This window comes from Sylvia atricapilla, chromosome Z, assembly GCF_009819655.1.
Source record: "Sylvia atricapilla isolate bSylAtr1 chromosome Z, bSylAtr1.pri, whole genome shotgun sequence".
Classification (NCBI taxonomy): domain Eukaryota; kingdom Metazoa; phylum Chordata; class Aves; order Passeriformes; family Sylviidae; genus Sylvia; species Sylvia atricapilla.
In genome coordinates, this window is record NC_089174.1 from 33,116,111 (window position 1) to 33,132,352 (window position 16,242).

Consider the following 16,242-nt stretch of genomic DNA (forward strand, 5'->3'; position numbering starts at 1 on the left):
GCCCCTCTCATGCTTTGGCCCAGAAAGCAGAACTAATTGCAACCAAGCTTTTGAATTGAGTAAAGCAAAACAAGGTAACAAAATACTCTTTTAGAATATACACATGGAGCCATGTAGAAAGAAGGAGCCTTTTTGACATCTTACAGCACATTGATCAAAAATGAAAAACAGCCCTTGGATTGAATTGAAAGTATCCAGAAACCAGCAGAAGTTACAGTCATGCAGAGCAGTTGAAGCAGGTAAGACCAAACCAAAATTTGGAATAATTTAACTGATAAACCTGCCAAAGATGCCACAGAAAAATGCACATTAGAAAACAAAGTTTTGTCTTTAATACTCTTGCCAAAGATACATATCCCGGTACAAAAACCAAAGTAGAGCAATAGAGACTGTCAAATAAATCAAAGCCTTAGAAGCAAAATTTTATCCAAAAGACTGGGCAGTTACCTTATCTAGGCAAATACTAGTCCCTGAATAGGTTGTTCATGAAATAGTGGATGGCAAACTCAATGCCATTTATTGGAGTACTGAGTAACTTTTGAAACATTTGCAAAAATCCATAATTGGATTTAAAATTACTCAGATTGTACAATCAAGAATCCAAAAAGGTATACTTTCTGAAAGAAACAACACTCACATGAGTAGCAAGGTAGTTCTAGGAGCCATAAAATCTGGAAATGCTCAAATTAACATAGCCAGATTGGTTTTACTGAATTGTCCTAAAAAACAGGGCTACAAATACCTTCTAGTATTTGTACTCCTGCCTCCTTTTTAGGACAATAAAGGTGGGTACCTTTTTTGTGTGACCTAGGCTTCCTTTGTTACAGCCAGGCTAGGGAAGTGACTAAAACACTTAAATCAAGTAATTCCTAGATTCAGGGTACCTTTGGGATGTCATTAAGCAGAGATTCCCACTTTATTGTGAAGTGAAACTGCAGGTTAGGAAAGCATTGGAAATAGCTTGGGATCTTCATACTTACAGGCTCTAAGCTAGTGGCAAATTAGAGAGGTGAATTACATAATCAAATTGCAGTTGTGTAAAATATATCGGGAAACATCTTTAACATGTATCCAAGCCTTGCTTGTTGCCCTACATCGAATCCAGCTGCCAGGAATGGGCAAAATAAGCCCCTGTGAGCTTCTGTATGGTCAGCTCTACCAAGTACCACACATTCCAGGAAACACACACCTAAAATAAGGGGTCAATTTGAATAATTACCTCATTTCTCTTAGCAAAACTTTACAGGATTTGCTGTGGGCAGTGAAGCACAGTGAGCAGTCTCCAGACCTATGGGGCTGGACATATCAGTGATGAGGTCTTACCAGGAAATTGTATCTACTTGAAGGTTTGGAGAACTGCTTTGCTTCAGCCAAAGTATATTTGTACTATACCAAGTACAACTTTTACTGCATTGAAACCGCATGGAATAAAATCGTGGATATATTATTCCAGAATTAAAAGGGCTAAAGCTGCTCAAGTAATCAAACAATTGTCTGGGAAAAAAAACCAAGATGCATAAATCTTGGGTTTTTTCTATCAAAGTGGTAGAGTGTCTACAGATGTCCAGGAAATCTGGAAACAAACATATTTGACAATGCACAGATCAAGATGACACCTCCAGGTGATCTGAAGAAATCTGGATCAAACTTACTGCATGGTTACCCAGTTGGACTTGGTAAAAATATATTTGTTTGTAATTGTCACCAGAATTGCTTTGTGTGTCTTAGCTTGCATCATGATTCAGCTGTTGTAATGTCTTACACCATAAAATGAAATACAGATATTAGTGACCATTTCCCTTAAGGAATTTACTCTCAAGAAAAGGGGAGACTTGATAAGAAGAGTAGAACAGAACAGCATTTTACTCTCACAAGGACAGTCAAAAAGAACAGAACAGCCTTGGAGAAACAGATAGAGAATGCAACTTAGGCAAACAGGAGTTGTGCAAAATGCAAGGAGGATGCCACCTCAGCTCTGCAAGGCTGACAAAGCAGAAGTTATGCAAAACAAAAATACTGTGCTAACTCAAAATCTGGGGTGGAGGAAAAGCCAGCTAAAAAGGACACTGGACATTGAAGACCATCAAACAAGACCTGAGAAGGACCATATAATGACTTTGACAAGGGTTGTGATATGTAAAGTAATAATTATACATCGAGTAACCAGGGATAATTGATGAATATGTAATCAGTGTGTATGATAAAATCTCTACCCAATGCTTGGGGCACACAGTTAGAAGAAGGATCCTGTGAGGGACCAGAGTACTGTAGTAAAGAATGTCTGCTTTCTAATACTGAAAATCATGTTAGAAACTTTCTATCTGGCCAATTCCTGTGTTGTTTAGATATCATACTTTCAAACTAAACAAAGGATAATTTCAAAACACTTGAAGAAGAAATACAGCAGCACATGACAGTGTGTGGGTGATGTAAATATTTAGAAGCATACTAGAAAAAAGTACTCAATAATGAGTAGTCTTAGATTTTCACAGTAGTGTCATCTAAGTAACCCACACTTACTTTACTCTCCTTTTTATATCTACCTATGAAGCTCTGTGCAGCTAGAATAAAAAACTCTGATTACTCTTCAGGTCCTTGTAGGTCTTCAGTGTCTGAAAAATGAACCAACCAAAATTGCATTATGTTTCTTAAAATTATGTGTAAATACACATAATGATACTAACCAAGGTTGTCATAAATGGATGGAACTGACCCAAACTGTCATGAAGGATGAGCTGAAAAAATTAGCATCATGATCCAAGGTAAAGAAGGAGGCTGAAGATCTTTTTGCAACTTTCAGTGTATGCCATTTACATAGTCAATGCATTAGAAGATGCTGAAGGTCAGTAGATCTTCATCCTTCTAAATTACAAAGGACAATAAATGAGCTAGTAACACAACTGTAGGAAAACACTTTCTGTAGACCCATTAAATAAATAAAAAATTCTAGGCATACTTCAAAACCAGTTATGAGTGTAAAATTCAGTTTTTAAAGTTAAGTAACAAAACTGCAGAAAGTATCTAAATTTGATATTATGTATTTTATTCTAAGGGGGAAATACCCAGATTTTGATACAGAAATTTGACTTCTTGCAGTCTTGCAAATTGGCATGTATATAGGAAAAAATATTTGTTTTCAGAAAAATATATATATATATATATATATATATATATGGTGTTTGAAACTAGAAATTCAAGAGTTGTTTATAGATGAAATGCCAGGCTTACATTCAAGATTTCTATGAAGACAATATTAAATAACTGCTTAATGATAAAAATGACTCTAACTAGATTTCTAGATAATTTTCTAATAGCCTATGACTAATTGTGAAATTTACCATTTTCCATGACTAATGTGTGAAATCTGTCATCTTTCCTCATGATTTACACGAGGGCCTAATAAGAACACAGAGTTGGTAATATGACATGAATAGTAATTTTTATTGTACTAGCTCACAGTTTTAGGAGAGAGGAGAGATATTTTTTGTGAGACTATGCATTGGTGTACCCATAATATCATCACTGGAGTCTATGAGAAATCTTCCTTTACTAATAAGACCAACCACATCCTTGTCTATTACTCAAAAATTATATCAATGTATGTAAATAATGGTATCACAAAGGAAAAAAGAAAATACCTTCTGGAAAGGTTTTGCCATTGAGTTTTTTAAGCTTCCATAATTAGATAGTTAATAGACAAAAACTTCCACAAAGTCAGGAAGGTTTATATAAACTAGTTAGTTATATACATTATTTAGAAGAAACTATTTATTTCCCAAAGCCTACATTATGTTGGAAATCCTTAAAAGCAGGAATTTAGTTACTTCTTCTACGTGTATTTTTTATAAGTGCAGCCTGGTAAAAGCAGAGGTAGCAAATTAAATTTGATAACAACCTCAAAACTACCTTGCCTTTCAGAAGCCCTTTCGATGGTAGTTGTGGTAGGGTTGTTAAAATTCTAAATTTTCTGATTTGAAATACTGAATGTGTTTTGAAACACCTTTCTGTCATTATCTACAAAGAGAGAGAAAATGTGTCTTTATCTGAAAATATTGTATGTTTATATGGAAAGTTGTGAAGTCTTGAAGGACTTATGAATATCCCCAAGTCACATTGAAATCAGCATTTGGAAAACATACTGTGATCTCCCCTTTTAATATAATAAAACAGAGGAGACTGCAGGAGCAGGATTTGTCACCTGATAGAAGGTAGTTGTCAGCAGCATCTAATGAAAACATGCCAAGATATTTATTTTGTACAAACAATACAAAATTCAGACAAAAATAAATAAAAATATACATCTTTTAAAATGTGGCAATTTATCAAGGGTTTTGGTAAAAAAGTATAGAAGTGTCTTCCAGGGACACAATTTAAGACTTATTTTCATTAAGAACTAAAATTTTGGCCTTCAGCAGTGGTTGATAATGCTTTTATGTAGATACTAAGAATTAGAGACACTGTATATAAGTAACATAATGAAACAAAATTCAGCTAGATTTAACAGACTGTGAAAAGTGAAAGCAGTAATGCTTCTGAAAGGTAATTAAAATGAATGCTAAAGGACATGCAGATCTGCTGGACAGGAAGAAACTGCTTGTCTAAAAAAACCTGTTTGTTGCATTGTCATTGCACCCTTCAGTCCCTTTTCATAAAATGTCAAGATGCCTCTTGCATTTATTTATAATACTTGCTGTGGTGATGCAATTTGGCAACTAATTTCATATATTGCAACTCTAGTGCTTTTAAAAAATTATCCTTGAATTCCCAGCTTTTAACACGAAATTTCCAGTGTGTTATCCTGGGTCGTCTTTATTAATCTCTGCCATTAAAAAAAGTGGGTACCACTGTTTTTTCACACCTAAAGAAATGCCTTCATTTCCCTTCCCCCGTCCATGTTATCATCTCAGCATTTTATCTTCACTGAAAAGAACATGTTTGTCATGATAAACCTTTCAGGAACTTGTCACAATAAAGCAAGAAATCAATTCAGTTGTCCCATAAAGCAGCATCTTTAAGGTAATGTGGAAAGATGCTAAAACCCCAATGTTTTATACATAGCTGTTACTGATCTGTCCTGAATCCTCTATTTGTGACACCTCTGAGAACTACTTTTACAAACCCATTTTTCAATCATAGACAAAGAGATGGATTATAATTATTTTTCACAATCTGTGTTGTATCCCTTGGTAGTCTTTATGCCAACATTTCTCTTAAATGTGTTTGATATTTACTCATTAGCCAGATATTATTTCACTTTTATAGGTTAAGCCCCTCACCTTTCTACTTTCTTACCTTTAGAAATATGGTTTAATAATCATGGGGGGTTGTACTCTTTTCCTGTACATTTTGTTCTCTTATTTATTTGATTTATTTGGTTCTCCACAGCAGGAACTGTGTAGATATTGTTAAAGAATGATTACTGGAAGTTGAGTTTATATAGACATGTAAATATATCACTACTAGTGAAAAATGAACAAATGACTCAGCTGGATTCACTGTAGGAAACATGTGAGAAATTTTATGTAAGATAATTTTTTGAGTGAATGGATAAACTCATAATCTTTTTTTCATTTGCTAAAACCAAATAATTTTATAAAATTCTAGGGCTGAAGGAATGACTATTAGTGGTAATGTTGCTGTTACTGATTTCAACTGTTCGGCACTCAGAAGCTTGTACTGAATTTTGTGCCCAAAATTATAATATCTGCTTGTCAGTAGGAATCTAGTATTCTAGGTTGCCCCTAGCTAATAATTAATGTCTTTAAACAGTATTACTAACTTGAATTTTCAAATAAGATCTAGCTAAGTAAGTCTAGAGCATTTCATTCATAGTTTCCTTTTCATGTAGTTGCAGTGTCTGGAGATTACCATATAAAGGCTATTGGGATAATAAGCATATGCAACAACTCTACATATTTTCTCCAAAATATTACTTCTATAACATTGGACTGTGAGCAAAGTATCTTTCTGCTGACATCAAGTCTCCCTTCTTTGGAGTTCTTATTGCATCATGACTACTCAATTACTTGCTCACCCAATTTTCCCTGCTCTTAGCAAGGAAAATTATTTACTTTACAGTCTACTGTCTGACTTTTCAATTTCAAATGAATAATTCCTCTATACAGTTCAGAATAAGACTGGTTTTTAACACTGGAGTTTGTAACAAAGATTGACAAGATATTTTATTACGTGTATAGCTGACACACAACTAGAAGATTTACAGAAATTATTTTCCTTTACTATCATTACCTTCAGACCTGTGGATTATGTGGAGAGATTTTTGGTAAGTACTGTGTTACTTTTAGGGAACTTTTTAATTCTAAGATAATGTTCTTTATAAATAAAGTAGAAATATTAGAAGAAAGTGTGGAAATACAGACAGAGTACCCTGGTATCCTGAGCAGAATAAAGGCAGAGTCAGAGAAAATACAGAGATCTTAAAAAAATTCCTGATGACACCTCTCATGGAAAATTTTATTTTTTTAGCTAAAACTGTAGCATTATAGGATAAGTGCATGTCCAGACTGATCTACAACTGTCTCAATTATCAATAGGAATGTACTAATTTACTTACTCTGTGTTTTGCATGCTACTCTGTTCTCCTGTTAGACTTACATCAGATTCTTAAAATGGATCTGTACAGCACAAATGGGTATTCATTAAAAGATACAGAGTTATTTCTACTTTGTAGCATAGATGCATTCCCCAGGAAAACGTCTTGTAAACAACTATTTCAACAACTTCTCCTATGGGAAAACACTTTGTCTCAGGGTAGCAGTGACAGTCTTGAGCTCAAATATGGATTTACTGAGAATCAGATAATTAACTCTTGAGAAGAGATTTTGTATATATTTTAGAAAATAATATAATTCAATAAAGAACGCAGAAGTGAGAACAGAGAACTGGTTGAGCTATAAACTGCAGCACTGCAGTTCTCCTGAAAATATATTTTAATGACTGACCCTTTTTCTGGGGCATCAGATGCTAATCCTCAGGTAATATTTAATTTTTGATAGGCTCTTTGGGAAAACTACAGTCTAGATCTGATGATCAGGAAGTCTAGTGAGGTTCATTATTGTTGGTATTTAGATACAAAATGGCATTTCTAAATAATTCAGACAAACAAAAAACAGACTGGATCATAATGCTAAGAGTTCTTCTCTTGACAAAGAAAGTCAGTGATGCTGCAGATTTTCTGACACTTAGTGTGTTGATTGACATGATACTGTCATTATTTTCCATCATATTTTTTTTTATTCTCTGGGAAATATAAAAGAGTATGCAAATATTCTACTTCATGCTTTACAGGATATAGCATTTATCCTCCCAATACTCTAGCCAAAATCAGCACCTGGATCAAAAGCAGCTGACTAAAGCTGAACCCAGGAAAATGAATGCTTTTCGGAAAATAGAACCTTTCAGAACTTGCCTCTTCAGTCCATAGTACCCTGCCCCCCAAACCCTTAAAATCCCAGTTATAATTTTCCACCATTATCAAGGATTTGGCTGTTTTACAAGGCCAGTCTTCATATGTATAGGGTTTCATATTTCCCTTTTACTAGCAGTTTTATAAATTATATTAATACTGAAATTGCCCTGCCTACTCAGGAAGTATTTTCTCTCAATGTGTATCTTCCTTTAATATTAAAAGGACTTACACTTTCCTGTTGAAAAGAAAACTTGTCTGTTTATTATTTGACTTCTATTTTAGCTGTCATTGTCCTGTTATCCACTTTTTCTGTTCAGATTAATTATCACTAGTGACATCTTATTTTTAGTTTAGTTTGTTTCTTCCTTTCTGTATTATCTTTCCTGCTGCCTTATGCTCCCTTCAGTTTACAGATTCAATACTATTTGGCACAGTAGCAGTCTTATATTTGCTCTCAAAAACATACAGCTCTGCTGAAAGTGAGTCGCTTGATCTTTCTCTCTCATATAGAACTTAGGGTTTCAGGTTAACACTGATGTTGCTTTGCTCTTCACTGTTATCTATTATGATCACATTTTTACCAAACTCAGAGACTATTGAAAGGAGGGATTTGTCAGTGTATCTAGGGCAGCACCCTACGAAGAGTTAAAGCAAATACACCCATTGATCCAATCAACTCTTTGAAATGCAGTTTCAAAAAAATCTCCACACTAAACAATACAGGAATGAGATATGCCACATAATTTAGTAGAATGTTTTTTTTCCCTTCCAATTTATTTTTCATGACACATAGTTTTGTTTAGTAGTCTCCAGAGTGTGGGACCATGTACAGTCTTTCCATGGACTGAGCGCCAAGCCCCATCAGGACACAGGATCCCTTGCAAACCAATCCATGCCCTCCAAGGCATGCAGGGAACATTGCCAGGAACAGAGTGGCAAATTTGGATGGCTCCAGGGAGTATGAGCAACCAGGAGCACAGAGAACATGGCAGGATGTGGTGCGTAAAAGGACATGGTGTGACAGTCTGTGAGTCAGATTGTACAGATATTTGGATCAGTTGTTGAGCAGTCATTACACCTGCTTAGAGGGGTCAATGATGGTGTCCACCCAGACATTTACAAATTTACCAATTTACAAAAAAAGATGAGGTGATCCAGTCAGAGCTCCCAAAACCCCATGAAGAACATGAAAAAGAAAAACCAAAAAAAAAAAACCGCTTGGCCACCAGGCTTCTAGAACGAGCAAGAGTCTAAGATTTTCAGTGTACTGTAGAAGTGATGGACACTGCATCTGCTGTTTCCAGGTGGACATCCTACTCAACTGGGCAGCAGAGTTACCAGAGACAAAGCAACCACCAATACATCTGAGGGATGAACAGATTGAGAGCTGCCCTGCCCCAAAGGACTTGGGGGTGCTGATGAGGGGCTGGACATGACCCAGCCATGGGCACTCCAGCCCAGAAAGCCAAGTGTGTCCTGGGCTGCATCCAGAGCCCTGTGGGCAGCAGGGGAGGGAGGGGATTCTGCCCCTCTGCCCCTCTCTGGTGAGAGCCCGGCTGCAGAGCTGCCTCCAGCCCTGGGGTCCCAGCACTGGAAGGACATGGAACTGTTGGAGCAAGACCAGAGGAGGCCACCCAGTGGATCAGAAGGATGGAGAATGTCTGCTATGAGGAAATGCTGAGAGAATTGTTATTGTTCAGCCAGGAGAAGAGGTGGCTTTGGGCTGACCCCATTGCAGCCTTCCAGTATCTGAAGGGTAGTTACAGGAAAGATGGGGCAAGGGGGAATGTGCTCAAGTTGAAAGAAGTGGGTTTGTATTAAATATTATGAAGAAATTATTTACTGTGAGGGTGGAGAGCCATTGGCACAGATTGCCCAGAGAAGCTGTAGATGCCCCATCCTTGTAGGTGTTCAAGACCAGGTTTGATGGAACTCTGAAAAACCTGGGCCAGTTGAAGGTGTCTCTGCCCTTGGTGGGGGGTTGCAATGAGATGATGTTCAAGGTCCCCTTTCATTTAGAAGTATTCTGTGATTCCATTACTTTAGATGTGTAAGGGAGACTCCCTTGACTCTCAGCAGCATAGTCTGAGATGTCCTTCTGCCTAAAACCATCTCATCCCCATCCAAAAAGATTTGACCCTCTGAAAAAAATGACCTTCATGATTCAATCTAGTAATGATAGCATTGCTTTCTTCAATAATGACTGTTCACATCCATTTAAATCTGCTACGCAGGAAGCTGAAAATATTGTGGAGCAACCAGTGTTGAGACTTCTGGGATTTTAGAGACAACAGAAACACTCTTCTGGAAAATAATTTCTTCTCTGCATTTTGATCTTATTAGCATAATGAAGATTAAAAACAAAACAAAACAAAACAAAACAAAACAAAAAAACCAAAAAACAAAACAAAACAAAAAAACCCACCAAAAATCAAAACCAGAAAATATCAACAGATGTAAAAAATAGAAGGCACTTGTATGTCATTTTTCTTAAAGTGTATGGAAAAGCTAAAATACTTAAATGTGTTTTGCACCATTGCATAGAAAAGATAAATGTGGAGATAAAGGAACCTGGATAATAAAATTCCTATACTGTATGTGACATAATACATAATTTTGCATATTTCTTAATTTCTAGCTAAGAAAATCAATAGCATAATACTTACTTGCTTTAAAAAGACACCAATTTATCAGTATAACTATGAATCTAGGATTCAGAAGAATCAAATTGAGTGGTAGGTATTGACCTACAACACTTTTTATCCTCCCAAGTTTACTCCAGGAATTAGTCTATATTGTTAGAAGTAGTAAAGTGCTAGCACAAGGAACTCCTAGGTGCACATGAGATGTGTTAGGACTAGCAGTCTGGACTACCTCTAGCCTGTATTTGTGTTTTGACAGTGTTAGTAGTGGGAGTGGGTTAGATGCTCTTTTGAGGCCCGTATGCCATTTGCCATTTCATTTCCAGGGTTTGTAACAGGAATCCCATCTGTGCCCCTGAGACCACTCCATGAAACAAACCTGAGCAAAGAGATTTGTGATTATTAACTGTTATGTTCCAAAGGCACACTGCTGAATGTAAATTGAAGTGCTAATCTAGACATAAGGTTGTCCAGATATGTTAGTGAATATCCATCCTATGTACTAATCAGAATGTGACTGGACAAGTCCCTGAGCAACCTGATAATTTGAGAAGGAGGCTGCACCAGTTGACCCACAGAGATCTCTTTGATTCTAAATTATGTTTTTGTATGCCCCTGTTAGAAGGAATATATTACTGTCATCTCAATACTTTTAATGATGAAGCTATTAATATATAAACAGTTTTATGACTCCAATTTGTCAAAAATTATTTTCATTCTTTCATACTTCCATTCTTTCTCATTTTCATAACTAAACAAATACTAGTTCATGAAACCATTCAAAGTGTACTGGTGAGAATTTTCCTTGCACTTCTCATTTCTAGATTGTTACAGAAACATCTTAATAAAAAACCACTGAAGACTAGTTAAAATGAAAGCATTCTACAAACAGACCCTCTTGACAATAACTGGAGAGGATCTTCAGCTTTGCCTTGCTTCAGAGAAATTATCAAGGCTTCTTCAAGCAATGGGACTAACCAATTCATATATCTAACTGGAAATACTTTTTACAACATGAGTAACAAGTCTTGGTGACCAAAGAGAGGTTGAAGGGGGAACCCAAAGCAGACAGTAACATCTTACTCTCCACACAGTCACCAAAAGCTTCTTTTGCACTTTGTCTGCTGATGCTCTTTGGCTACTAAGAGAAAATTTGCTACTTAAGTGGCACCTGGCTGTATTTGGTGAACATCTGAAATGTAGTGTTATACAACAGCATATAGTCTCATTAAAATTTCTCTAATTTGTACAGTGCCAGGCAATAGCCCCCAGGTGTGATGGGAGAGATGTCAGACATGTAAGTCAGGAAGTTTAAGTGTTGTGGTATTTAAAGGGGTATGAAAGTGCATTTCCATTCTAAATATTTTGTTATTTCTCAGAGAGAAAAAAGAAATTTCTAAACTCTGGCATCATAGTGGAGGATAAAATGGAATATAGAAGATTATCTGATATGTTTTTCTGGGGGCTTAATAGCCATTGCTTAGAGTACTGTTTGCCATCAGGAAATAGACAACCAGCCATTCAAACCAATAAGCTTCTCTGACCTGCCCCTCTTTGGTCCTCAAGAAGGTAGTTTTTTGTGTGTTTAGTTGGGTTTTGTTAGGCATTATTTATAAATGTTCTTTAGCTTATTTTATGGGAAAATCATTGACTTTTAGTTTTTAATTTAAATGTCAGAGAAATACCTTTCCCAGCTACTATTAAACTGCCCATGATTCCCTGTATTATGCTCTCCAGGGACCCTTCTGTAAGGAAAACCAATGATTTTGGCTTTTCAGGTGTAGATTTGCCCTTAAATTTTCATTTTCACCATCTTAGATGATGCAGAATCATATAATAAAAAACTGGGAAGTTCAGATTTTCCTCCTGGGCACCCATTTGGAAATCTGCTGGCAAAAAGTTTTTATTTTTTACTTCCACACTTAAAGAAATATATCAGTAGCAAAACTAAACAAAAGAAACCAGAACAAAAGATTCTGTAAATCTCTGATTCACATTTTACAGTTCACTTGGATCCAGAAATTACTACCTTTTTCCTATCCCACCCTCTCCTCAGTCTGTGCTCCATTCTTAAAAGTATGAGCCAGTCAGTTTAACTAAAGTAACTCCACTGCAAAGAGGATCACAAGAAGAAGGATGTCCTCTTCAAGTAGTGACTGCAGAGTTGCACTTAGGGTCATATGGATGCTTGGTGGGAGATATATTGTTGGCCTGAAAATGCTGAACATCCAAGAAAATTAACAATTTCCAAATAGGGAATAAAAAAATGAGATCATTCCTATAAAGGAGACTGGGCAGTTGCAGGATGGGATGGCAGAAGTACCAACCATTGGGCAAAAACTCACTAACTCTACTCTCCAAGGAATGGGACTTCCTGTCAGTGTATTAATGATGAGGTTTCCCCATCAGAGTGGATCAGAACCTGGATTTCTAGCTCTGCAGGAAAGTTGTTGCTCTAAAGCAGAGTAAAAACTTTGGCACTGAAAAGGAAAAGATTCCAGGTATGGATGACAGATTAAGAAAAAAATCACCAAACCAGGAAACAAACAAAACCTCATCCATGCAGTACTTCAGCACAAAGAATGAAGCACCCCATACTGCTCCAGAGACCTGCTAACCTGCTTCCAGGCTCTCTATCATTCAACTTGGTGCTTGACAGTACCAACAGTCAGGTCCCCGAAGCCTTTCACACCTGCAACAGAGAGCCTGGAAGTGCTGGGAGCCCTCACATGAGCTGGGAGCCCCAGGCCTGCCAAGCAAGCTGTTGGAGAGGTGGGAGAATGGCAGAAATTCTGCTGAGTTTCTGCCAGAAAATATGAGAAAAACTGTATGTTTCCACAGAACATTTAAAGTTTGTCAAAGCTGCATTTTTCCAGCACAATAATCTTTCTACCATGAAATTTTTGTCTCTCCATTTGTTAGTGACACCATGCTTGTTTTTTTTGGGGGGGGGGGGGGGGATTTAAACCCCACATCCCCTCAAGCACCTCACTGCTGTGAGGCATGGGGGACAGTGAGGAAGGACCCACTCCTATGTGTTCTGCCAAAGGTGGGATGCTTCCCTCTCTTCCCCTCACAAGTCACCCTTCTCAAGCGCCATATTTAAATCCCAAATTTGCAAAAGGTCAATAATATAAAAAATTCAGTTACTATGTCCAGCTATTCCTGAAATGATCACGTTATGAATATTGCCCAACAATACTTACTGCTTTAACAACAGTGCTCTCTGCCATGTAATTGACCAAAGCCATGCTAGTCATTCTTAGTCGTAAAAAAAATTACAAAAGAAACCTCAAACTTAGATATTAATATTAGTATTAATATTATTATTATTATTATAATGATAATAATGTGAGATTTTCTAGGAAGAGAAAAATATCACTGTGTAGTAGTTGCAGTTGCAGTAACATAAAGTAATGTTTCCTGTAATAAATAGCTTTCATATAAGAAGTGATAGTTCCTCATTACTCTCATATTGACTTACATAAAGACATCATTCATCTGTGGCATAGTCTGCTACAGGATATTATTGTGGCAAATACTGATTTTTAAAGAATTATTTCAAAGAAGATTGTTATTAAAATAAAATTACAAGGGTCACCAATATTCATGTCTATGACAAACTGACTACCTGTTGAGGAAAAGAATAGAATTCAGTTTCTAATAGGAAAAAACCCAAACCAGCTTGAGAAATAAGAAATTCTGATTCCTGTAACTCTTTTTGTGATGCTGTCTCCTTCCTCAGCCTTGGGCAAGGCATTTGAGTTCTTTCTGTCATGGAACCAATCATTAACTACCTCTTTTGCCTTTTCGAATGATTGATTTTGTTAATGTTTTTAAAGTGCTTTGCTAATGAAATCCAAACACTTAAAAATCCATGGTATTACAACAATATCAGAGGTTTTATTTCCTTATTTCTTCCTAAAACATCACATGCTGAACATCATTGTGACATTGAAATTTTTTTAATATAAAATCACAGATATTAATCTGCTTAATAATGCAGTTTTCAGATTCCACGTTTCCCCAGCATTTGCTAGCAGATAACTTCCACTGTAGGAACTCTTGTGATAAATATATAATAGATAGGTTCTCAAAATTAATGCTGTATCAGAATCTGATACATAAGTAGTTATATCGCAAATCCATTGCTTTGGTGAAAAAAAATAATTAAAAATTGTTTAGAAGTACATACAAAATTTATAGCAAACACACATATTTAGCCAGTAAAGTTTTTTGTACACTCTCCAAACATTATCATCTTGCAAACCTAAAATTCTGCCTCCATTTTCTGTTTAATAATAGGATTCCCTCTAAAACTGCCACCTTCTGAAGGGGTTTCTGAGCAAAGAGCACAGGAAAAACCTAAGCATAAATACTCAGGTACGAAGCAGGTTGGAATTTGCTTTTATCTAGTGCTCCCAAACTGATAAGTTCACAGTTTTTCTTCAGTATATCATTATGTTTCTGGACTGTTTAATCACATGGAACAAATGTTGAGTTTATTTCTCACATGAGATTATCTTGTTATAGGTGATCTAGTTATAGGATGTCGTTGATGAAGAACAATCTTGTTAATAGCTTTCCTTCTCAAAGACATGTCACTTCAAATCCATCTTTTATCTGGATATCAGGTACATATAAATGCCGTCATCTGGAGCACCCCCTGCTTAGACTGATGATGCTTGCTCTGCTTTGGAGTCAAATGTCTCACAAAAGACTTATTCAGTTTCTGGAAGTTGTTTCACATTAAAGGTTATAACAATGTTTTGTATCAATGGCAATAATTTTTCTTTCTATAAATCACAGAGTTGCCATTTTTACAGTTTTTCTTGAACAATGTCATCTGTTGCATTTTGGCTGAAGTGAAAACATAGGTCAAAAACATTTTGTATGGGTTCACATCTGCAGAGAAAATGATCCTCTGAGCCATCATCTGACTTGGGAGACTTGTGCTCTTTCGACGTCTGTGAAAATCCTGTGTGAACAGACTGTATTTCTGGGCATAAATAGGAAAAATAATCTATACTTTGTCCTGGAAGCCCAGTATATCTGAAGGCAGTTCTGGATTTTGGGAAATTCATGATGTCTCCACACTTACACACATACAATCCTGTTATGACTGGTATTTTTCACCAGCATTAAACCATATATCCCCAGTACTACCATATGCACCTAAGTTAGACACTGGTCCAAAAAGTCTTGTCAAGAACTTTCATTATATCCTTTTGTAAGGCATATCTTAAAAAAATACAATAAATGGTCATATTATTAATCAGAAGTTAGATAAGATACAAGTCATATATTTAATTAATTGCAATATTATTTCATTGTTATGGGATCAGGAGGTATTTTCAATAAAAAACTCTAAACTGTATTATTTGCAACAGATGTGGTTATACATTCTACATTTAGAATCATGGCTTTATAAAGTTTTGGGAAGCTCTAATGTTTAACTTCAATGATTCTTGTGAACAGTTCACCTCCTGTCTTACATGATGCATCATGAGTGGGGAGAAGAGGTAGGAAATGTGTTCTGAAGACAAGACATCTTTGCATTTGAGAATTTAACTTACAGTCATTGTCACAATGTCAAGAGGAGGTCCTGGCACACAGCAGAGATAACAAAAAATGTCCTCTGAAGAAAAGGAGTATCAGATGCTGAACAATGCACAAACCTCTGCAGAGAGACAGATGGAGGTCAAATGCAATAGCTGAGTAGAGGAAATAACTATAAAAAGTTAAAATAAAGAATTGCAAGCAACTAGCACTGCTGAATGGTTTGCTGAGACCAAGCTCCGTTCACTAGGAAATGGCTATAGTTGTGTTGTCATGGGAAACTCAGTTAAAAAGAAGATGAATACCTGCAAAAAAAAAAAAATCCTCAATAAAAATTGAGGATGTCAACAAATTGGCTGTTGGCTCTTCAAAGATCAGTCTAAATAAAATGAGATCTAGAGAAAAAGTTTTTTCCTTCTCAACTCTATCTACAACCATAAACGGAAGGATGCAATATATCTTAGATGTATTAATTTTATCTATAGGCCTATATATTCTCACAAGCATACAACTTCAAGACAATAGGTATAAATATATCCTATCTATAAATATTTCCTCTTCTAATGAGATTACTTCTATATTTTATTCCAGCATGAATTATGAAAGAGATGT